Source organism: Acromyrmex echinatior, chromosome 1 (assembly GCF_024713525.1).
Source record: "Acromyrmex echinatior isolate Ae372 chromosome 1, ASM2471352v2, whole genome shotgun sequence".
Taxonomy (NCBI): domain Eukaryota; kingdom Metazoa; phylum Arthropoda; class Insecta; order Hymenoptera; family Formicidae; genus Acromyrmex; species Acromyrmex echinatior.
In genome coordinates this window covers 24,888,730-24,914,388 of record NC_141852.1, presented here as the reverse complement: position 1 = coordinate 24,914,388, position 25,659 = coordinate 24,888,730, and the positions used below count along the sequence as shown (strand labels likewise).

Here is a 25,659-nt window from a genome sequence, read left to right as displayed (position 1 = left end):
AATAAACGTGCTCTTCGAGAATTCATAAACGTTTCATTTCGTTTCACTTGACCTGCATGTGCACGTGGATTATGTTCGAGGGATGATAATACACTTTGCGCTTTTAAACACCGGATTTAAGAGGAACACTTCATTTCCGAATATCTATCATATTTATTACAGTATACATATATGAAGTCCGAAGCTTTTCCGATTTTATAAATAATAAGAATTATTTTATACGTTTTACTCTTTCACATATTTGTTCCGTTTTCAGTCATAGATATATATAACTTTTGCCGGAATTGAATTAACTTAATTAAGTGCAATTTTTTAAAGATAAACATTACTCTATTTGTATTACTCTCTTTAAGCTAATAAGAAACATCATAATTTTTATATACAGAAATGGTTCGGATGCACTTTCATCTACAGATCTTTTCAGCAATTTGAAGTGGACTTAATAAAAAATTAAAGACAGGTCTTAAGAACTTCCAAGATTTAATAAGAGATACAACAGGAGGCATAAGAATGTACATCCTGTCCTATTTAAAGATTAAACATTGACCGACCTTCTTCCTTTCCTTTTAAAAGTAACTGAATTTTTCATCGCCATAAACCGAAAGCCCTTCCTTTCCTTTACGATGAATTTTAATAAATGGGAATACAGATATTTGTAATAGTTATCCAGAATTAGACTGAGAATCTTTTTCGATTGATAAGAATATCTTTATAAAAACACATAATATATAATTTTATAGAATATTTTTTAATAACTATAATAATTATTTTTCTTTTGAAAATAAATTATATGTGTGCATTTTATAAAATATTCAATTTGTAGTTTTTTCTGGTAAGACAAATATAACCAATTAGGTGAAAATGTATTAAGCAACATTGTCTCGACTTTCTTTCTAAGCATCGTAGGGAATGATTGGTGGTAAGATGCTTTTGTGTTGCAGTAACGTTACGATTAATCACCCCCAGTGGCCAGCGAGGTACGACCGAATTAAAGCCAATGAGACTTTATGGTGCTTTGCCGGGCAACACTCCGCCGTTTTTCTCCGTTTGCCCTTTAGTCTCCAACTCGTTTTTATTTTTCGCTGGAATTTTCGGAACGACGAACTCCTGCACTTAATTCACTGCAGAAAAACGGCATTTTACAGGCGTGTGAATAGACTATTTTGTATTTAATTAAAATTTACTGAAATACATTAAGCTTTCGATTATTTTCTATTTAACTATAATATTAATTGAAATACAATGTTAATAAAAGGAAGCTATTTTCTGCTAACGAGCATTTTGGGACACTTTTATTTCACGTTTCTGTTAATATCGATCATTTGTTCTTAATGAAGTTTATCATCATGTTTGTTTTGTAAAGATAAATAATATATCGATTTTTCTTTGATTAATAAAAGTTATAACAGTAGTAGTAAAAAATAACAAATCTTTTATTTTGTGTGGATATCAAAGAAGTGTGTATTGAATGGATATCAAAAGAATTTATAATCTAATTGCTTTATTTTTTAGGTGATATTCATTTTAATCATGGGACATATTTTATTCGATAAACAAATAGATAGTTTTATTGAATTATGTTACTAAGAACAATTATTATCATTTTTTTTTATTTGATTGACAATTTTTTTATAAATTCTAAAATATATACATACATAGTTACACTTTTTTGACATATCTTTTTCTTGAGTTACTAATAATATTCTTAATGTTCATATAAAATAATCGAACGAATAAATAAATAATACTTTTTCTTTTTTCATATTCATTTTGCTGGTCGTTGTATTGATGATATACTTCAACAGCTTTATCTGCTTGCCTGTATTGAAGACTTTGAAATTGGAGCAAGCGTTAATTATTGTCTAATTAAATGTCGTGCGTCGAGCGATAGCTTCTAATCATGTTTCGGTAATTATTTCGTAAAATCCCCACGACGGTAGCGTTGATTCTATTCAGGATGCGGATGGAGAGGTAAATCAATAAGGTAGACGCAAACTGGGTAGCACGTTACGTAAATGTTATTTCTCAACTCAGTTTGCTATGATGCTCTGATAAAACAATAGTAAACAATATTAAACATTTTTAGTAATACTTATATTTTTCGATTTTTTAACGCTATGATTATTTATTAAAAATAATCAAATCTTTATATGTGTAGAAATTATTTCTTGAATTAAAGTGTGTGATACGCAATATATGGTACTATTTAATATAAAACAATTTCGATTAAAATGCCATGAAATAAAATTCCATTATTCCGTCACATTTTCGTACAACAATGTAACATTTCATATAAAACATAATTTGCATATTTTAATCTTATTTCTAGTTTTTTGTCTTTATTTATAGTTGTATTAAAAATTATAATGAAATATTTTAATTTTTTCAATTTGATAAATTATTTTAATAAGTTTATTAATTTTTTAGATGAGGAATATATAAAAGAAAATGTCATAAGACACTTATATAAAAAAACGATAAAAAGAGACATTATATAAAGAATTTTATGATAAAAAAGAAATGGGTCAAATGGTATTTATAATAAATGAAATGCGCTATTTTAATAATAAACTATAATCGAATATACTAACTGCTGTAGGTAACTACGATCTGCGGCCTCTCGTATCGAGAGTTCAAGAGAGAACTCGCGAGGAACATGCTGAATTAATAATAGTCCAATTAATAACTCCTCGAAACCCCTGACGTGGTCTCCCAATTAATCGACGATAACGTACGTCCCTCTTGAGAATATCGAATGCTGGAGATTGCTATCAATTATTGAGCGCGATACAAAACATATATCTTTACTGATCGCAAGAATAACGAAAAAAATCGTATTATTTGTCACTTTGCGTGCAATCTGTAATCAAATTATCGATTACTTGATAATAATCTGATGATCTGTGCATTCGTTTAATCTTTGTAATCCGACATAATCTTCGAGAATAAAATTGTCGCTGCTAATATAATTAATTTTCAAAAATATATTTTTGATTTTATTCTCTCCATAGAAAATATATTATACAATGCTATATTTATACGAACTAGTTCGTATTGATTGTGTTCTCACATGTACGGTCTAAAATATGATTCTTATTAGCTATATTTATATCAAATGATTTATACAAACTACTATAACTATAAGTGGATATATAGTTTCCGGAAATAATAATCGGAAAGTTTTTTTTTTCAACGATGCTCAAGATTGATTTTCTATGTGATTAAGACTTCCTATTGTAGGCTGTTATAAAAGTGAAAATGTAAAAATTCGTCGAGTAACTCGACAACCCGCTGGGAACAAAGGGTTAATTATATTGTGGCGCGAAGTAAATTTACATTTTTTTCCTTTCACGTGCGAAAAGTGTCTGTGTTCTGTACATAAAATACTTAAAAAAAATTTTTTTGCTTTACCGAAATGTAGAAGATGTAATTTATGTCAATGTGCTTTTCGGCTAGATTGTTCGTATTTTCACAGATAAACGTTGGATATCATTTATCGGTCTATGGTATGGATATTTGAACTCGTCGAAGTTATAATGACTTTAGTGGTTACATTAATCATATTGCTAATTGCTAGATGTCAATGCAACAATAGAAATCTGCTCATCTGCGAACAAATAGCTATTCTAGTTTATGTTTTGTACATTTTTGTTTCTCCGTTCACTTTTCGAATATTCGAGCATAACGATGTCAGCAATTAGCAATGATTGGCATGTGCACGCTTGATGCAATCGTCAAAACGTTTATGACCCGAGGAAATCGGTGGCAATGCAATTCGGATCACAGAGGATTTGCAGATCTAATTGAAAAGGTTGACAATCACGTGGTGAGTTGCTACCATTTAGAGAAATGGTCCGGATTTATAAACGAATAAAATGCAATGAATAATCGTCAAGGTCGTTTTATTAAAAAAATAGTTTAATTTCGCAAATAATAACATCAATTTGTTTTCTCTTTTTTTTTATATGAAAAATTGCACTAATAGAGCAAAAATTATCATAGTAGTTAATACAATCTAACTCCCCTTACATAATTAGAAATAATCTATTTTGTAGAACCGAGATCATGTTACTTTATATAAGCATGAAAAGAAATATAGAGCGGTCGTTTTTTAATGTACATAATACACTCACAGTATTTTCTCCAAATCGTTGCTGTTTCACGTCTCTTTATCCTTTCTGGCACTCTACTTGTTTGGAAATGACGTTTTTGAAAAAGCACCCCATCGCGCACGAAGGGAAGAGCCGCTCAAACAAAGTCCACCCGGCAGCGTGTTTTGTCTGCGTAATAACTTTTTCGTCGGGAGGTTAGCGGTTTTTAGCGGTGAGGGTTCGATTCGTGGCGAATACATTTTTCACGAGCGCGTTGTCTCGACGCCTCTCCTTTCTGCAGGGGATGGCCGCGGGGACAAAAACCATGGCTGGCGAATACGAGAGAAAACCCCCTATAGGGAGAGAAGAGCAAGAGTACGCAAAAGGGCGATATTACCCCAGCCAAAACAAACCTACTCGCGTAACCGTGGAAATTACCTTGGGCATACATTGCATCGCCAAGGTAATATCAAGCTCAATGTAATGGTTGCACGAGCCACTCGTTGTGTATTAGTGGCTTCGAACACAGTTATGTCGCTTTTTATGTCTGTCCTGTTTTTACATGGCTTTTTTCTCAAGAGACGCGATATCATGGTCGGTCATCGTTTCTTCCGGGTAAAACTTTTTGATCGCTTAACAACCGCGTTTTTTGATTAGTTGAATCGAAAACATAGTTCGATCGCTATTTTCGAATGACTGTAGATAGTTGGGAGACGATTAAAATTTTTTGCTCAGAGAAGAATATTTTGATGAACATATATTTTAATGGCATATTGAAACGTTTCTAAACTGTGCAGTAACATTTATTAATTTGCATAACGATATTATTTTTCATGAGCTTCAATATATGCTGGGTGTATATTTATACGTTTATAAAATATTCGCTCACTACTTTCTAACATTATTAGTGCGAGAGGACGTATGTAGTATGTTTGTTATCGTCCAGAGTATTAATAAACTTGGTACACCGACTATGTAAAATTACGCGCATTACCGCTATGACGCTATAACAAATTGCTGTTGTAACTGCAAAGAAACGTTCGCTCACATCATGTAATACTCGCGCCATCGTTTCTCGCGTGCATAAATCAAATGTCACTGTACGAGATAAAGAGTTTGTAGAAAGCGTTACGCTTTTCCATTAACTATCCATGATGACTGTGTAAGCGCGCATTTTTTGCGCTTTATCAGACATCAAATTAATGTATCGCGATACTTATTGTTAGAGATAAAGAAAATGTTTCTTCTTCTTCTCTGCGTTATGTGTTTTCAATTATTTAAATTTAGATTCCGATTTTTTATCATGCAGCGTTTTAAAATTGTTTACAAGATTGTCTTACAATGTGAAACGTATCATGATTTTGTGATGTACAACGCGAAAATCTCTCTCCCTGTATTTCTGGTAATGCTCTCTTCGCTGCAGTTCGTATTATACTCACTCCGCTTGCGGCACTCATTCTCGTTTGTATCCGCATGTCGCTTTCGTCATGGACCCGTCTGCAGTCAGCGAGCGATTCGTGGTGGTTCGAAGCGTAGAATTGAAATCGTAACGACAGCCAAAGTTACATCTCTCACTCTCGTGTGATTCCCGCGAAACTCGACGTCCGTGCATTTCGAATTGTCGAATACAGAGAGAGTGCACTCTGGGAAACTAACTCGCGCGCAGGTGATTTCGAAGCTGTGAGGAAAGTGTAGGAGAAAGGAGGATTGGAGGGCAGCAGTGAAAAGAGAAGGATAGCCATGTTGACAAGAATAATGTGATGCAGGATGAGAGAAGGAAATTCGAAAAGCTTTTATGATGTATTATCGAATAAATACTTATATATTGAAATAATTAGACACGTAAAATATTATATATATAATATTAAATATATAAATATAAAAAAGTAAAAAAGAAAACATAATTGTACTGCTCGAGTTGTATTAATGTATGTATGTAATTTAAAAACAAAATTCCAACAATTATCAATTTTAATAGACTTTAAATGTAGAAGACATCACGGCACTTGTGTCGGAAAAGTGTCGTGTTAATAATTTATCGCCATTCCTGTGACATTTCTCGTTACTTTTAACAAATTTCTATGCTCTATCATCATTTTTAAACAGAGCTCCGGCTGCTACATTTTCAATTTTGGTTTTTTAGTATAAAAAGTTTGGAAATTTTTTATACATTGATAAGAAACTGTAAGAACTATGAAAAATGCTACTGGAACTGTCATTGTTATTTTTTTTTTATATTAATAGAATGTCGTGCTAACTTTACAGATTTACATCAATTTGAATGAAATTAGCATGCTGTTATATTATTAGGTGTTGGAATTAATTCGTAGCGTTTTTAATGAAAGAATGTTATTTATTTCACATGAGCATTAAAAAATACATTAATGAAAGTACTTCCCATCACTTGTAAAACGCTACGAATTAATTCCAACACCTAATAATATAAAAAAATAATGACTGTTGCAAACAGTAGCATTTTTCATAGCTCTAAGTCCTTACAAAAATACAAAAAAGTTCCGCATTTTTTATACTATAAAATCAAGATTGAAAATATAGTGCGAATTTCGCGAATCTAACACACTTCTTCTCTAAAATACAAGAAAAAAAAAATATTTTCACTTTTGACTACATAACTTGTAGATCGTTAGTAAGATTAAATAAAGAGATAGTCTAAGTGAGAAAGCATAAGAATGATAGCATGAACGGGAATAGATATGAATGCAGGAACTCTAGGTAGAATGGCGAGGGGCAATGCCGTGAGATAAACTCGTCACTATTTACGTAAGATATATTTGTACGTTCATTTGCCACAGAGTCGCAGGTTCGTGGATGAGGGAGTCATGAAACGAGAGCAGACGGTACAACAAGGGTTGATACCGACCTGACTGAGGGCGTAAACACAAATTTGAAAATTTTCTCCGGAGTCCCCCTCGAGTGCAAACGACACCCGCCGTTCATTAGCGCCCCATGTCACCCGAAACCTAATCTACACGTTCTCATACACGCACACACGTGCGTGGGACACGTTTACAGGATCGATATATCGCGTAGAACTGGTAGGCAGTGTCACGAAGAGAACTCGTTATTTACTCGACAAACTCGAACAAATCACATAAATTTACGCGACCAGTTTTTACTCGTCCCCGACGATCATCCCGAGTGTACCCCATCGCAATCTGTTCTCTTTGCTCCTCTTTCTCGCCTAAATTTATATCTTTATATGTACATATTGTTTTAATTACTTTTATCTATATTTATTTTGCAATAGTGATATGAAATTAAATATTCAATTCCTTATATTTTTATTATTTATCATTTGTTTATTTATTATTTATTTATAATTTATTTTAGATATTTGTGTTTCTACTCCGCACGTACATATGAAAAAATTAATGAAGATTTTTTTTTTTTTACTTCTTATTACTTTAAAGATTTTTAAGAACATTAATTATTAACAGTCCTCTAAAATTTCAAAATAAAATTGAGTCTGCAAAATAAGAAAAGAAGAAAAAGAAAAAAGTAAAATTTGATAGAGTAATTTCATTTAATTGCCTCTCGTTATAACATTAATATTCGTAATGTCTTAGCGATTATATCGTATTTGTGCATCTTGTATTTCAGGTACATTATAAATATACCTATGTCTTGGAAACGTGTACCGATAATTTGAGCGTATGTCAGGTAACGTTTGTAGCCGTAGAATAGCATTTGAGTTAGCGGCGTTATTACTTCGCAAACAGCTGTAACTCCCCAAGTGAGCCATGACTTCGTCTCTCTGGTCCCGTCTCAGACCCTGAGTAACTGCGCAAAGTTCTATGCATCGTGTTTAGACATCACGTCATCGTACAGTCATACTGAGAATATGTAATTACATTGAATCACGCGACCTGAAAACACGGACCAACATTAATCTCATGAAGTAATATTCATTAATTCATTTTGCAAGACGTTAAAGACCTTGAAGACAGACTGATATTTTATGCTTACTAGGTACATGCATAAAACAATAATATAATTCTAAGTGAAAATTAGACTGTAAGAATAAATCAAATAAGAGAAAGGTTTCTGTTTTTAGTCAATGTAGATCTTGATGCTTAATAATTTTCGCATTGAGTTCTTTGCAGATTTTAAAATGCTTATTATATTATATATAATATTATATTATTATTATATTATATATATATATATATATATATAAAATATTATATTATTATTAAATTAACAATCAGCGTAATTTGTATTATAATATTATTTCTTCATCATTTCTTTATGATTGTGTTCAAGTCCAGTATCGCGCAAAATTCCTATACAAAATTGAAAAATTCCTTTAGAACTGAAATATATATTTGAAAATTTGCATATCAATCTTAAGCACCAAAATCTGCTTCAATTGAAAATAGGATCTTTCTCCTATTTCGTAATATAATCAATCATAATATAAAAGTGAAAGTTTTTTCATAAATGACAAAATATCATTATGATATTTTTTATGTCAAGACTTTTCAGTGTTGCATTTTCAAAATAAAATGTTTATCATTTCTATTATGTGTGCGAATTTTCGTGTTTTGATCTTTGCATATAAAACATCTCGACTAACTCGAGACTGTTTCAGTATTAAAGGCTGTTGCATATAATTCAGATTACTATTAAACATCCTAAGATCTTTTGACATGGAATTTCTAGGGTAATCCAGCCCCTTCAGCGATCATTTTACAGATTCGCGCAGATCGTAAATAAAAATCTCGCGAATTTTGAGAGAATAAGTCTTTCCACATAACTTCGTATTAAAGTTCGAGAAGTTTCACTCAATTGCTTATCGGAAGCGTAGTTTGGTTGCATGGTTCGTCCGATTTAATTGACGTGACGCCCTTGTGTTTGCGCCAAGCCAATAAAATTGGCGCGACCGTTTGTTCGAAAAAAAAAATTGACTCTGATAAAGTTAACTGCAATACTGAACTCCGTTAGGCACGGCCATCGCCCATCGACCTTTCTGTGCAAACGCTTGCGACGGTTTTCATTAGTACGGCACACTGCGGTATCGTAATTTAGCGACCTCTGATGTCAAGGGCTCTTTTAAGCACGAAAAGAGGAAAAGAGAATAATGAAAAGAAGACGAAGAGGGCGTAAAATGAAAAAAAAAACGAAAAAAAAAAGATAAAGAAGAAAGAAATAAAGAAGATGAAGCGAATAGAAAAGAATCGGGAGCAGAAATAAAAAAATAAAGGAACATAACAAATTATATATAGTATATTATGACAAGCTTAAAAGAGCCCTGATAATTTGTTATTAATTTTGATATCATCATTATGTATAATAACATTCTACGTAGACCGTTAATGTTATTTTATCTTTATCTAATGAAAGTCGGAATTGCATTTCGGTATATTTACTTTCTATCCGACTGTACAGACATTATTTAGAATAAAGAGTAAAACCTTCCACTTAAGTTCCTTGTTACGCGAACTGGTTAATGTTTGTTACGGCGCTACATCGCGCGTGAAAAGACCGAGTAGTTCCAGATGGATCTTCATGCGAGACCAAATAGACCAGTCCGTTTGTCGCTCTGCATCCAATTGGCGGTAACGCGAGGACTCGGCTTGTAAGTTTAAACTACTCGCATGCATGTTTGTGTGACTTGCGTTAAATTGCTCGACATTTGTCGGACGATCTACCTGGTAATGCGCACCCATTAGTCTCCTCTTAGTCGTGCGATTAATTGGCCTTTCCCACTGATTTCCCATGAATTGTGGCTAATCGGTTTTCAAATCTGGCGTGAAAGGACGTTTTCATGTAGATCGAATGAAATCTCGGACAGCGGAAAATAGGAATATCCTCCGTTAGTAACTTGATTGTAGATTTGATATATTAGATGGATGAGTAGGATTGATGGTAAGGATTGTCGATCGTCGATCAATGACAAATTTCCAAACTAATGTTGCGCAGCCAAACTAATGTTCGTCACCTTTGCAAGGAATTACAACGGATGAAGCTGCGAGTGCATTAAGCACATTTCGAGTACGTCGTGTCGCTCTTCAAGGAGAAACGATCCATCACCAAACGGTTTTAATTTCCAGCTACCGCGTCGTAATTTCGACTCATAAACGCCTGCGTTAGGATACGCCCAGGATAGGTAGACTTTCTCAGTTTTAAGTCGATCGTAAGAACGACTGAAGGCATCTTGCTACACTTGCGACATAATGCTTGCTGTCGAGTAATGGCAGTCGTCGGCTTTTGAAGCGCTCCTACTTACAGAATGGCGTTGTAACTCTACGGATGAAACATCGCGCAGATGCTCATCCTCGTCTCTTCTCGTCTACCGTATGTGCGTCGTGTCGAGGATCACCTCGTCATTCATTCATGGCAGGAGAGAACAGTACGGGACACCCGTTGCATATAGTATAGGCGACCCGACGTGGCGCGGCTCGCCGGGGTGAAATACCCGCAGTAACTGTTGTTCGTGAGCGGCCCGGTGTAAATTAATTCTGTAAACTTTCCGCGCCGTTGCCGTATCCGCCATCGTCGTCGCTCGCGGACTTGCGGCAGGGTTGTCAGACTTACAACACAACGCTACCGTAAATATGTATTATGTAAATTATTAATTACCGATGCCGCCGCGCGCGCCCGCTTCGAGAAACAATGTTTCGCTCGCTGCCAGTCTAGTCTCTTACATAGTTACGACTAACGAGTCATAATTGAAACCGGGGAGCTTCCAAAGGTGTTAGGTGCCAACAAGTTGGCTTGTAACATTGAATAAGTGTATACATCTACGGTTGATCTTTCATTTAATTACTTGTTACGGTTCTTCTGTTTATGAGAAGAAGCATTATGATAAAATCTGTGAAGATCTAGATATACCGTATAAAATCTGTTCCTTTAAAACTCGGTTCGTTTTCGATTTTAATGACATTATGGAATAAAGACACTTTACAATTTATGATCTCGAAATTTTAATATATAATTCAATTAATCAAGATATCAAGAGGTAGCAATAGAAAAATCGATCGATAGCAATTCCCTCGTTCTTTTTTACCACCTTCGAATCGTCCTTCGAGAGTTAAGCTGATTTAGAGTGACGTTAGTTAAATCGTCGCTCTCGTTCGATGAGGAGGGATTCCGGGGTTGACATTTCGGGAAGAGGTCGAACGCATTTCCGGAAGCGCTCTAATTTTACGTTGCGGCGAGCAGCGTGACGCTCGTAAATCTGTGGTTACTGAGGTCCGCTGGTGACGCTGCATCTACTATTTCTCTCTGAATTATCCGACGCTGTTGGCCACGTCGTTGGCTATCGCAATCCGCCAACAAGCGATATTTGTCCTTGCGAGAACCGCGAGTGCACGCGAATGAATATGTTTGCTCCAGCGCACGTCCGACTCGACTGCGTCGGTGTAATTCTACGGCGTTACCACTTTTTACTTATTTAGAACGAGGACGACGAAACCGCGGACTTCAAATTTCAGTTTATAACGATCGGGACGATATTGGTACGGCGATGGACAAGTAGTGATGGAAGAGTAGAGAGAATCGAGCGGTGTTCAATTAAATAAGGCAAAGTAGGGCAAAGTCGGTTACCTGTTTTTGTGAAAAATAAGGAAACGCGATAAAAGTTTGTGCCGCGCACTCCTGCAGGCGTTAATTTTTAGTGATACGTCGTAATACTTTACGTGAGCATAAGTAAATACCTGACTTGATCCTCTTACTCGTTTCTGCCTTCTATTTTCCCTTAACATTATCTACTCGTGCAACATTTAAAATTAAGTTTGATTCATTATGTAATATAAATTATTTTTTATACTCTTTATTTATGCAATCAAGTGTAATAATAATAATTAATACTCGCACTTTGATGTTCTTTTTACGACTTCGACAGCGCGTTTCGAGGAATTTAATAATAAAAAATAAATTAAATGCAAATACGTATATAAATTATACGTATATAAATTATACGCCTTCATTAATTACTAATGAAAGGTTATTAAATTAAATACAAATATATGTATAAAAATTTCGATATTTTACCTTTATAAGATTAATGTATCATAAACGTAATGAAAACGATATTTCCATATTTACGTATATTATCCTTTTGATATCTTTATAATATATTTATAATGTATGTTAAAGATATTATACCTGACAAAGTAATACGTTAATATACCGAGAACCTGCTCTCATGCATGCATGCACGGTATGTAACAAAAGGGTAGGTCGATAAACTTCACCTCTTAGGGTCTCGATTATCGTTTGTCACAATGAATGCTGAGTTATTAACAACGCTGGTATATCGTTCATAATAGTAAATGCATAATTACAACGGAAACGACATTACATAAGTACAACGGTGCTCGTAATTACCGACATTTGCGAAATAATTAAACGTTTAAATCGATCAGAATTATCGCAATATGCTTCGTAATGCGTGATAACGATATGCATAATCATTTTACATATTCATTACGCGTATAATGTTTATAATATGTACCGATAAATTCCTCATACGTTGAATGTTTCTACATGCCGTTCATTATGAAGAATTTTTTTCAAGTGAGAAAGATGATGATGCTGTTCTTTTTGCTGTTATATACGCATTTCATTATTATTTATAAAAATTGAGCATAGGGAATATTTATCTCTTTGGAATACTTTTGCAGTTATGAAATAAATATCGACGAGCATTTCCATTAATTATACGCTCTTATTAATTACTAACGAACGATTATTAATGAATTTAAAATAATCAAAGCATTTTTATAGCAGCTGCTTTTGCGGAATTGCATAATTTGATATAAATACGAACAATTGATTCGGATCATTTAAATATCGTTAAATACTTACCTTAAAAAGTACAAGCTCGAGAGAAGTAGGATTTTAATTCTTTATATTGACTTTATCCTCTGCAAATTAATTTATTATCCTTTTTATCTTTATAATTTTTTATTTTAAGCTTTATTCCTTGTATTAAAATTTTCTAATTAAAACAAAAGTCATTAATTAACGACTATTATCGTGATCATTTAAATGGGATATCTCACATTTTTTAATGATTAATCGTGCAGCTCTATCGTATTCGATAGCCGGAAATATGGGTTATGATTATGCGCGAAATCAGTAATTCATCTCGCGCTCAGAGCCTTTTTGCGTACTCGTGCGTGTGCAACGCAAGGCAGAACGTGTTCCACGCTATTCCGCAGAGACAAGCGCAACACCGCAAAGCCACTCCTATATCACCTTGTGGTTTTGGTTAGAGCGTTAGAACAGAGGTAGAGAGTGAGAGAGGAAAATGTGTATCACTCGCACTGCGGATAGTGCAGCAAAGAGAAATGGTAATAAGAGCGCCGGCTCTGAAGAGACTATACTGACGAACTATTCTTGAAATGCATTAATGGAATGTCACGTAAAATTGAACCCATTTGCATTTCTCGTCAAACTACTTGGAATACAATTTTTATTTATGACTTTTACAGTTTTATTTCTGAATTTATTATACTCAGCTAATGAAGCAACGATATAGATCAGACGTTACAAACGATTAAGTAAATTTATTTTCTTAACATACTAATGATAATAAATAATAATATAAATAAATATCTTTTTAATTTAATCCTAATACGATAGTAGGCCATAAATATAAAAGTTGTGTACTTTGTATTAAAGATGAACACTTTTAATTATAATAACATTCCATAAGTTTTAGTTTTGTTAGAAGTAGCTTATGCTGGACAATCCTTCTTTAATACTGCCCTAAAAAATTTAGTTATTGCACAACGCGTAATCATTATTTTTGTAAATATTCCCTGTTATCGCCAATTACAATTAATTGCGATCGTTAGCAGGGAAACGAGCTTCTCCTTGCTATCAGCGCATCGATTGCCCGACGGCTCCCATTAATCGGATTTGCCCAACATAAAATCTGTTAATACCAGTGGGGTCCGCAGTAATTAGCAACCAGTGGCCGGCACTGTAATTTAATAATTGTCGCTAATTTTACATCGTTTACTTGCCGACGAGAAAGAGTGAGAGAGAGGGAGGGGGGGGGCGAGAAACGAGTAGAGTTCGGCGTTTGCATCAGATGGGGGGTTGCTTTTCTCGTAACCACCGCGTTGGTTAGTACGTCGATGGTTAGAGAACCGTGACAAATTGCAACGTGGGTGGTGGTATAGCCGATCGAAACAGCCGATGGTAGAGGCGGCCAACGAATTTCGCGAAATTGGAAACTGGAAAACCGATCCAGGAGGGACGAAAATTTCCAGATTGACACGTGCGAGTTCTAAACCACCATGTATAAATTCGCCAAGCTCATAATTGAATAACGACGTTAAAGTCCGTGTCGTTGTCCGTGTCGCTGGATTATATATGCAGCCTGCAATTCTTTAGATTCGATTTTTGAACAATTCGATTTTTTTGAATGCATTATTGAATGGAGTATATTCAGCATTTTCAGTTTTTTTCGTTCGGTTTTTATACCTTCTTTTCTTACGCGATGCAGTTTAAATGAATGCAATGTAATTTTATAAAATTTTCTTTATTACGTCACTTGAGATTCTGACGTAATATTAAATATAACAATATTAAAAATATTGATGTACACGATTTTAACATAAATTTGTCCCAATTTTTCTCAGAATTTTTCATTTTCGATATAAAATAATTAAAGAAATTATAACTGTAGTATTTTAATTGTTGTAGCCTATACTCTATTATATTAAGCAAATCATGTCCGATTAACCGTTGTCATTAAATTTTCCATCGCTCATGCATTCGAAAATTTTGCATACATCACTTCCTTGTTCATAATGTAGCTTTCCATTACGCGTCAGTGTAATTAACGTAATTTAATAAAGCTCCAGTTCCATACTGTCGTGGAATTATTATTACTACAGGTATGAGTTTATTTGATAACCGTTGCTTTCGGTAGTGAGCTTATACAGAGTAGAATGGACAAATGGCAAACGAGATTTCTCGTATAAATTTTAATGTTATTTTTCTAATAACACTCAATAGTTTGCATAGTTTCGTTACCAACGAATTGCCTCCGTTAAATAATTTATATTGCGTATTCTGAACGGGTGCGCGCGTAATAATCTTACGGACGGACGCTTTGTGGATTTATTATGTAATTTTCAATTACGAGTTAGAGTTATTGATATAATTTAATAAATATGAATTTTATATAGCATTCACTCTATTAAAAAGTTTGCACAGCATTCCGATTGCCAGCATTTTTTTGTCTAATACTGCACTATATGTATATTTATGAACGTATTATCTCCGAGTTTAGTTAATTATTATTTTATTTTTATGATGCATTATATGTTATATATTATATTTTTATTGAAAAACGCTATGCCAAGCGACAGTTGCTTAAAATAATCTACTTACAATAATATCTGTTAAAGCTGGTATTATTTTAGAACGTATCAGATTTTCTAAATGTCATTTGTTGATATAATCATCGCTACTGATAATCATATTTGCAAGGTGTTAGCTCACTGATAACGTTTGTCAATAAATTATTGGTGGTGCTTATCATCACCGCGATGATTTGCGAACCGCGATGTGTCGAATGCGCGATTGTGCATGCTTAACGAAAAATCCATTATCACGTGTGAGTGACATTTAAAAACAGATATAAATACATATAGTTATATTATTGATGCATTTCATTAATTGTAATCGAGTAAATTAGAAACATTTTAGAAGCAAATATATATAATTAACGAAAGTCATTACTTATAATAAGATTAAATTATTTCATTCGTCTATAATATTAATCTTATTAATATAAACTGTAATTTATTTAATTTTGTATTGAATAACTTGATGAATATTTAATATATGTACATGTATATATTAATATATATATAATTCAATAAAATAATAAATTTTAATATAGCTCGAGCTTCCCATCACCTCTATATATACCAAATCTAAACTCGTTCAAGAGTTGCATACTGAGACAAAATTATTTGATTCAATTAATTTAGCTGTTTTTATTTCTTTAATTAGTGTATATATTGAATTAAATATAATATGGTTTAAATACATCGTTTTTTATCGAAAAAAATAAAGACAAACTAAATTTAGTCAAATGACAACTTTTTTCTCAGTACAACTATGAACGTTATATATGTTATTGATTAATATAATAGATACATATTACAGGGGATGCACGAATATACACGTTGAATACACTTTGTTTAATAGATGCGATTATCCGCGACCGATTTTAATACCAGTATCAAATCACGCGTATCGGTCGGATCTACGAATTTATCCCCTTCCGTCCCCTCCAATCCCAGGGGCAGAATGATATCGCATCGCGTTATTATTGCTAATCCGCTTCAGAATCGTTTTGTCGAAATCACAATGGTGAATTTTGTAAGCGGGTCGGCGGGTTATTGAATCAAAATCGTAATTTCCAATAACACTTTGCACGCGATCGCGCGATCCCGCAGGGATGATCCCATACTAAGCTTGATAATGCGCCCCAAAACTCGATTTTCGAGGTTATTGAAACTGCCGTTTAGGATTTTAAACTTCTACATCTATCTCGCGATTTCTTCCGCTACATTGAGATATTGTTAAATAGAGATTTGCTGTTTTTTTTCGCAAAACTGACTTGTCTTTTATAAGAAGATAGAAATATTAAGTACGTTTTTATCATTGTTAGATAATCTGTATCAGTACCAATCGTTAATGAGATTTTTGGTTTACGCAGAGGTACAAATTAAGCCGTAACTTAAGTTTTTAGAGTTTCTCACAGACTTTAGAAAGTTTTACTGTCGCGTGATTCAGAGAATAGTCGTTAATGAAGTCAAACAAAGCGAAAATAAAAATTTACTTAGAAATCCATTTAACTTTAATCCTTAGATATTCTTGTAGCTAATATTAAAACAAAAATATCTAAAGACTCTTGTTATCAAATAAAAATAAAATTGAGTAAAGGGCATATAAGAGTCAAAAACAGTAAAATTTTAATAAATACACGTCAATTTTTTAATACTTATTCTCGATTGGTAAATACGATTTATGAAGACCTATGGTATCAGTCTGTCAGATTTAAACTATTGTCCTGTTTTTTGATATTAATCATTTCAGAAATTATCTGTTTACTGTAGCACGGCTCTTCATCCAAAATTAGAATGTTATCCCAATCAAAATCATATTTGAATTATAATCTATGCAATAATAAACAGTATATGATTTTACATCACTGGTTATAGATTCAATTTTGCGAGCCTTTGTTTAGTCGTCGCTAATCTTTTGTAACGTTGACATGTGTTAGTTCGGCCATCTCGTTTGTTAACTATACGATTGACTCTTTGTAAGAACGTTGCTGACCATCATTTTTAACATTTTCATACTTTGTGACTTCTCCGATGAGTTTTATTTTGATTGACGTTTATAATAAATAATCTGGATTGTTCTCAATTTTCTCTTCATATTACTCATAGATTCATTTTGGTAATTTTAACATTCAGTCGAGCAGCTGATTGGGAACAATTTCCGTCGGTCAACGTATGATCCATCGGAGATGCTTAACTTACTTACCTTTAGCCTTATTTTTACGTGATTTATCGTTTCACTTTACTGCGAGTTACGAGTGCGATTTTAATAAATTTGAAGATGGCAATCAAGGCTCGATCAAGAAGCCGAAACATGTCATTTTTATTGTTGTAGATATTTTATATTTTATATTTTATATGTTAAACCATCAATTTATTTTTAGTATAATGACATCGAGAATAAGTATTAAAAAATTGACGTGTGTCTATTAAAGTTTTACTGTTTTTGATTCTTATATGCTCTTTACTCAATTTTATTTTTAAGCTAATATTAACTTACAAGTATATAATTCCATGTTGAAAGAATAATTAATATGCGCATTTCACGTGGAACTCAAAAGCATATGATATATGTATATAATAATATGAAATATATTGTAGAAATAATAAAAATCCATCCTTAAGAAGAGAAAGTGAAAAATGAATTAATAACAATTGTAAAAATATCACTGTTCCTGTTTAATCCTATCTTCGATTTGTGTTAAAAAAGAAATTTTTAGAGAGGGAGCTGGTTTCAGCTACAACGGATTAAATCATAAATAACGCGTCGGATTTTTCCGACACGCACGGCATTCAACTCGTTCTTTTCTCGCGACCTGTGAGAGCGAGCTCTCGAAAAGCGGTCGCAATGCATTCATCGCGCTCGTTTATCACTGTCCCTGCTGCGGATTTCAACAATGAAAGTCATCGACGACGGAGGAGCGCTCTCGTTCGCGTGTCGGCGACAATAAGTGCGCCGCGCAGGATGGCAATTTTTTTTTTAATCGTTGGAACGAACGTTTAACAATGCAATACGTCCTCGTCTCTTGCATTGGGCCCGCGCACGACTGTGCTGCCGGTCGATAAAGGCTCGCCATCGCAAACTTCAATTTTGATTCCGTCGCTGGCTTTGAACTGAAGTTGCTGCAGCTGTTGCAACGGCCGCGGCGACGGCGAGCGTGCTTCACGAGCCGATGAAACGGAGAGCTAAATTCCACGGAGTCCATAAATTTTTGCTTCGTTAGAGAGCGAGATATAGCTCTCGCCGATATACGGGTATATATCGGCGAAGCATATTTCACGCGGCTCATACATTCCGGATGCGCGAGTACGGCAGCACGATGAAAAGAGTTATTTGCAGGAAACATTGTTGATATGGATATGTCAAAGTTGCAATGATTCTGAAATGCATCGCGTTTCGCGCACGATACCGTTTCGTTGCGGTAACGATTTTCCGATCGGTTTTCCATTTAATGAACAAATTACAATTCGTTGTTGGTGTATAATATTCTTTGTGGGGCGCGATAATAATTGCTAATTCATTACGATTTATTAATGTAATTTTATGTAAAGAAAAATTCCGTTACTAGAAATTTTAGGGAGAGACAAGATGAAAAAATATACTTTAGAGCGTTGCTATTTGATGCATAATGTATTAATAAAAAAGTAAGACAATAATAGAAAGTCTTTTCTTGTTTGTTTTAATTAAGGAAATATTAGTTCATGGAAAATTGAAAGGAAATTGCTTCTTTACATTTCATATTCCCGTCTTCAAGATTTGCATCTCTCGTTTTCTTATTCGCTCTTCTCTTATAATCCTACAAAATACTAATAAGAGTCTTCATCAGATAAAAGATGATCTCTTATTTATGCAAAATAACGTATGGAGTAAATTATTTAATAAGAGAGAAAATCTTTTCTGAGTCCGATAGCTAACGTTCTATTAAAAAATGTTTTTTCTCCGTATCAATTTCAAATCGCGATTTTTCCTTCGAATCTACGTAGTGTCTAGATAAAATAGTTATCGATTTTTCTTTAACCAGAAATCGTTGATTTTATTTACTCCATCCGTTTTAGCTGCCCAGCTCGAGTCCGCGTAGTGCCATTATCGTTTTTATTGATTTCGTATAAATCGTGCGGCCGCGCGTTCGGTATCTCCTCGTCTTATTCTCATGCCATTTCGAAAACGAGGTCGAAAGTATTTCGCACAATTCGCAGGTATCAGTTTGTATACAGACACGATACTTTTCCCGAACTATGGCAAAGCCCTCACCGACGAAAGTTTATCCTAAGTACGCGACGTGACTTCTTTTCAACTCCACACCGGGAATGCCCGTGGATGTAAAAACGCAGCAGGCGAAAATAAATCTTTACATGCTTGGAAGACTTACAATACGTCATCAGTTATAAATTCTTGCGTTTTCTCGCCGATGTTCGAAACAGCCGAGGCAAAGTAACTTCATCGAGTTTTGCTTCGGTCTTTTTTTTTTTTTTTTTACTTTAACTTTGCACTTTTTGCATCTGATTGTACGAGTGCGTAAGATTCAAGCTCTATCTTTCGCAAAAGTGGGTTACTTAGTTTCCTTCCAAAATATTCTTTCGATTCGAGAACTAACAATATTTCTGTATCTTCGAAAGTAATAGAAATATTTACGTTATAAATTTTTCTTTATAAGCAAAGTACTATATTTGACTTTCACTAAGAAAAATGATTTTGTTATAGGAATAAATCAAGGGAAAGCAAATGTGATATTTATTAAAAAAACCCATCGATTTGTTACGATTGCAAATTAATTCGTCAATGTAACAAATAATCAATAGTATTGCTAGCAAATAAGAGGCTCATATATATATATATAAAAGTCGTAGACGATTGCAGGATCCCAATCGTAAGAAATTGACCAATTCTAATCAAGTTCTCCTTGCATTTGACTCTGCTTGGTTGGTTTCTTACGACTTAAGACTCCACGATCATCTACGAATTCTATGTAAACAAGCTTAAAGTCTATCCAAAAGATAGGATAGATTCTATATAGTTTGCTTCTGTTACTAATAATTGGTTGGTATAGCAGACTAGCAACAAACATAACAACAAAATTTGTTGTCACATATTTATCGATCACCGGTTAAAGGTGGCTTGCTAAATTAACAAAATCCTTTCTCTCAGTGTTTTTATTTATTTCTTGAAATCTTCTATTGTTATCTGAAAGGTGTTCATTTTTTCTATATAAATCCGTGTATCAGAAATAAGTTGCACATGCTGCATACAGATTATTATATGTATAATATTTGTATACATTGACGATGGCACGAGTAGAAAAGTAATCATGGTTCTCTTCACGCGTTTGGTGGAGCCAAACACGTAGCCCAGCGCTTTCGAAGGTACACCCTTGATGTTTGCCCTGCCGATTGCGTGCTCTGCATTTTCCTCAGATACGCCGATATATTCCGCCATTTTATCCCTAACCAAAATCCAATTTTCAGTATCCTCGAGGCTTCGGGGGGAAGACTATAACGATAATATTCTCTTATAATATAAAAATCTATTGTGTAGTTATTGACAAAATGATTATTTTTCAATTTATATCTAAAGATGATCCAGACAATACATATTATCTACAATACATATCGTCTGGATGATCTTTAGACACAAATTGTGAAAAATAATTATTTTACCAATAACTAGATACAACTATAGATACATTGTTATGCATCAGTTAAATCAGATACAAATTTAAATACAAAATATGACTTGTACTTATAAAGGTTATACAGCAATACTGTAACAGTAGGTACGTTGATAAGAGCGTGTCATGAATTCAAATACATGAATTATCCAACATTAAAAAGTACGTCGTCAATTGCAATGACGTACAATCGCGGGGTTAGAGTTTCACATGTAGTATGCATAACGCACATAGACTGCCACTATGTTACGTGCTATTTCGTCTTTGCCAAAGTGGCTCCCTATCGCGAAGTTTGGGGCGTTGACGTTGATACGACGATGGGGTTTGAACGATCCCCCTGTGTAAAAGGCAGGCAAACGGTCCCTACTGCTTCAGCTTAATCTGTTTAATCTACCTAATCCGCTCCACGCCGATTCCGCACGCTGCCGCGAATGTAGTCCTTTATCTGTAGCACTCGACTATAGTAATTCATGCGTTATGCGTTACCAGTCCCCAGAGCGTGATCGCGGGTTATCCCGGGGGAAAATTTGGATATATCCCACGATCCGCGATTTGAATGATATTTTTGAGCAGGCGACTTAGCAGTCTTCTGTTGAAGACTGTATGAAGAAAGCATTTACTAGCGACTGCATTAAATTCGCGAATTAAACATAGTATGAGTTTTTAACAAATATTTGAAAATATAAGACGATTTCTTGGTAATATGCGTTTTATCGATTATTATACAATGGTATTATTATATGTGACGATTATTACAATAACAATATTGCGTAACTTTATTGCGCGATTTTTTTCCCGTGTCATCAATCTTTGCGAGAAATATGGACCTGACAGTAATCGACATCATGCTTCCGACACGTGTGAAAGGATGTTTCCCCCTAATTCAATTTCTGACATTTAAATTAATTTAGGGCGCTGCACCATTTTCAGGTCGATTTAGCTAATTCGCCTCACGATGATTTGGCTCACCACCATAGACCTCAATTTATCCATATCCGTGGTCGGTGACTCATACTCCAGCACGTCCATGCACACTAGCCTCAAGAGACACTAATTATCCCCACGTGGACAACCATACTCGAGGATAATTAACACGTCGCGCGCCTATTAGCCGTTTGCATAAAATTGCGTTCGCCCGAGGTCAACATTAACAATTGATAATTAATCGACTGGAATAAATATTAGCTACCTGTAAATGTTGATCATTGCAAGCATCCCTTGTGTTTAAGAAAATATTATCCTATTAAAGTTGTTATAATAACCTATTAGAAAGTATAATTAGATATAATTCAATGTTCTTAATAATTTAAAATATTGATTTGATTTTGCTGCTATTTATCTTAATTCATTAATAAAATTTCTTATCTTAATGATGATATCTCATCTAGCATTACTTGTCGATGTTATATATAAAAATCTTTCAGAATCTGATAAATTTATAATATATAATTAATTATAATTTTAGGATATTTTTAAATCGTATAAACAACTAATCAACTAAATTTAATCAACTAAAATATTTTTTAAAAACTTATAAATCTTTGTCTGAAAAAGTGTGTGAAAAAATGTATTTCATGTAATATAATATCGAAATACTCTATTTTTTTATCATTATAATTACGGTAATGCATATTTTATATTGTTATTTTTGTCGAAGCAATTTTGGAGAAAACTTCGCAATGAGGACACTAAACTGATTGAGATTCCACACGACTGACTCTGATATATTGTAATATATACATATCTGTGTGTGTGTGTGTGTGTGTGTGTGTGTGTGTGTGTGTGTGTGTGTGTGTGTAGATTGAATCTTTAATTGCATATACTCGAGAGATATTTGTGTATATTTTGCCATATTTTGAGAATAGCACTTACTGTGAACTTTCACGAAATTAATTTTAAATCATGATTTTATTTTGCTCTGTGTAATTGGGTTAGCATGTAAATATGCCATCCTAAGAAAATATCCCGAGAAAATTCCGAATTAAATCTGTTATATTGTAATTTTTTAATTAAATTTTCCTTTTTCGCCTTAGTAACTTCCTTCTTTCTATTTAAAGACTAAATATTTTAGTCTTTTTGCAGACGTAAATATGCTACGCTGCACCGCATCTTCCGCTGCAAATGTAATTTTGGGAACGTGCCTCCCACAATATAATAAATTTTGGCATGTTAAGATCGTTTGTTGTTTTAAGGAATTTATGGGTTTGCTTCTACAATTTCTTAAATTAATAAATAATTATTAATTAAATTATCAGTTAAATTATTATAAATTTTATTGTATATATATATATATATATATATATATACTATTGCAATACTACTATGATATAATACTAATGACACGATTTTTTAAATATACGTATAAATATACATATATTATAAATAAAGGTAGAATTATTAAATTTATTTAGCTGTTGTTCGTGTTGCGAACATGTCTTATGCAATAATGTACGTGATCATACAGTCTATTCACTAACTTTTATTTCTACATCCGATCATACCTCCATTATTCAAAGCTTTCAACAAGCCAAGTGGCGTAAACAAACGTTCTCGATTTCGCGAAGCCGGACACTTTGGGGCGATAATGGGCGCGTTGTTGTACGAAATGGGCATTACATTAGGCGGTCTGATTTTCAGTTTAATGGAGTTCCGGAAGCGTGAAGTTTAATGGAAACAGTGGGGTCGCAAGCGCAGCTGCGAGCAACTCTCTTTCTCGGGGGGGTTGAAACTGGCTCTTGATAGCTACTCGTGAAAATGCTTTGCGAGAGAAATAAAATAATGCATATATTACGGTAATTATATAAACCGCCAAGATTGTATGTAACAAATAACGATTCAGATTGTTTGAACAAAATATGGAATTTTTAAGATAATATTTACATCAATATTATCTCAAGAGCAATATTAAATACCAAGAATAAGAAAAATATACGCTGGATTAATTAAAATCCATTAATAATAAGAAATTAATAGTAAGAAAATATTTTTAAATTTACATTTAATTGAATTGAATTATATTTTTATCATTGTATTATTATATTTTACATTGTATAAATTATTCTATCTTTCATTCTACCTTTTATTCTACCTTTATGTAAAATGGATTGACAAATCTGTTGGAAGTATTAGCAAGTGTAGATTACGTTATCATAAACGCTCAAAAGTCAAAGAAGGAAGGGTAGGTTGGTGAGAAAATGGTGAGAGAGAACGAGCTACGAGAGGGTATATATTGGATTAGCGACAGAAGTTTGGTAATTAAGTGGTAAGTGAGGCCGAGCAAGGGGAGGAATTTAGTAGGTGAGTCATCCCTTTGCCCTATAGGAAAGCGGAAGTAGAGGTGACACGAGTCAAAGAGAGGTCGAAAGCAGAGAGGTGGATGAAGTGGAGTCAGTGAAGCAGGGCGATAGGATGGACTGTAGGCAAAGATAATTAGCGAGTTAATATGAGTCGTTGCTCCTTGAATTTCGTTACCGCGAGTACCATGCTGTGGTTAAAAAAAAAGATTTTAAAAGATCTGAGAATCTTTGAGATCAATTAAATTATTCGTGTTCGAACGATATGTAATCTTCTCGATATTACTATTAAAATAGTCTTAGCTTGAAGCGATAATTTAATTTTGAGACTTCACTAATTATCCGATTTATCTCTGTTCAGTGAAGGATCGTTAAAATCATACATTTTTATCTATTTAAAATTTATGTTCAAAGTACTTGTAAGATTTTCTTCATGATAAAATCTTATAAACTTTTTAAAACAATCTTTGTCATAAAATACTTAACTGACTCTCTGGTGAAAAAATTGTAAAAATCTCAGTTTGGCAATGAAGCGAAGAAAATAGTTTCACCAAGATAGGTTCGATGTTTGCAGGAATGTAAGGTGAAGGAAGGCGAACCTGTTCGCATGGCTTCGGAAAACAAATATTTGCGTTGAGTCAAGCCACTTTTCTTGCGCGTCGAAAATGTATTTAATGTTAGCAATGAGGAAAAGGATATAAAACAATTCAGCAATTGCATTTGGGAACAAATTTGTCTGAGGCGAAATATAGTTTTTTCCAGATGAATATTTAAAGTGTATTTTGTCTGCTTATCTTCCAATTTACGAAGATCAACGAAAACGTATAATTTCAATATTATATCTCCTGCTCGATATATGATAATTGGCACAATAAAATAATGCCCAGTCTTGTATTGTATTATCGAGACCATATTATCGAGCAAGAAGAATTATTAGATTGTTTAAACAGCGAATGCAATTAATCAGTTTTATGCTGAAACTGATATTGTCAGGACATTTATTACGTAGCGTATCAATACCGGGGAAATAAATTAATGGGTATTACTGAAGCTCGATGTTCTTTTAATGGGCTGCTGCTGCGCGGCTATTTTACCAAACAAAAGAGCTCTCGTGAAATCGAAGTATTAAATGCATAAAAGAATGAGATATTATCGAGCCATAGAAAGGACAGTAATTTACATATTCCTAATTTCTTGGAAAATAAAAATATTTTGAAGTAATTTTCGTAGACGAGATTCATCTTATTACCTTTTCACTCTTCTACAT

At 33.6% G+C, this 25,659-nt stretch overlaps 2 protein-coding genes and 1 long non-coding RNA gene across 5 annotated transcripts in view; 1 reads left to right on the top strand and 2 right to left on the bottom strand.

The window, feature by feature from the left end:
* Positions 1-25,659, top strand: part of LOC105144175 (uncharacterized) — a 213,093-nt gene that overhangs the window by 41,429 nt on the left and 146,005 nt on the right. The window lies entirely within an intron of this gene.
* The window catches only part of LOC105144176 (spondin-1), a 179,201-nt gene that overhangs the window by 20,588 nt on the left and 132,954 nt on the right, over positions 1-25,659 (bottom strand). The window lies entirely within an intron of this gene.
* Positions 1,749-10,335, bottom strand: LOC147911093 (uncharacterized). Of its 2 annotated transcripts, none has more exons than XR_015544362.1 (2): positions 9,527-10,335; positions 1,749-7,978 (listed from the first exon to the last, which is right to left on the bottom strand). It is a non-coding gene; the product is annotated as an uncharacterized LOC147911093 (long non-coding RNA). The 2 variants fall into 2 exon arrangements; XR_015544363.1 differs by having other exon boundaries at positions 9,764-10,335.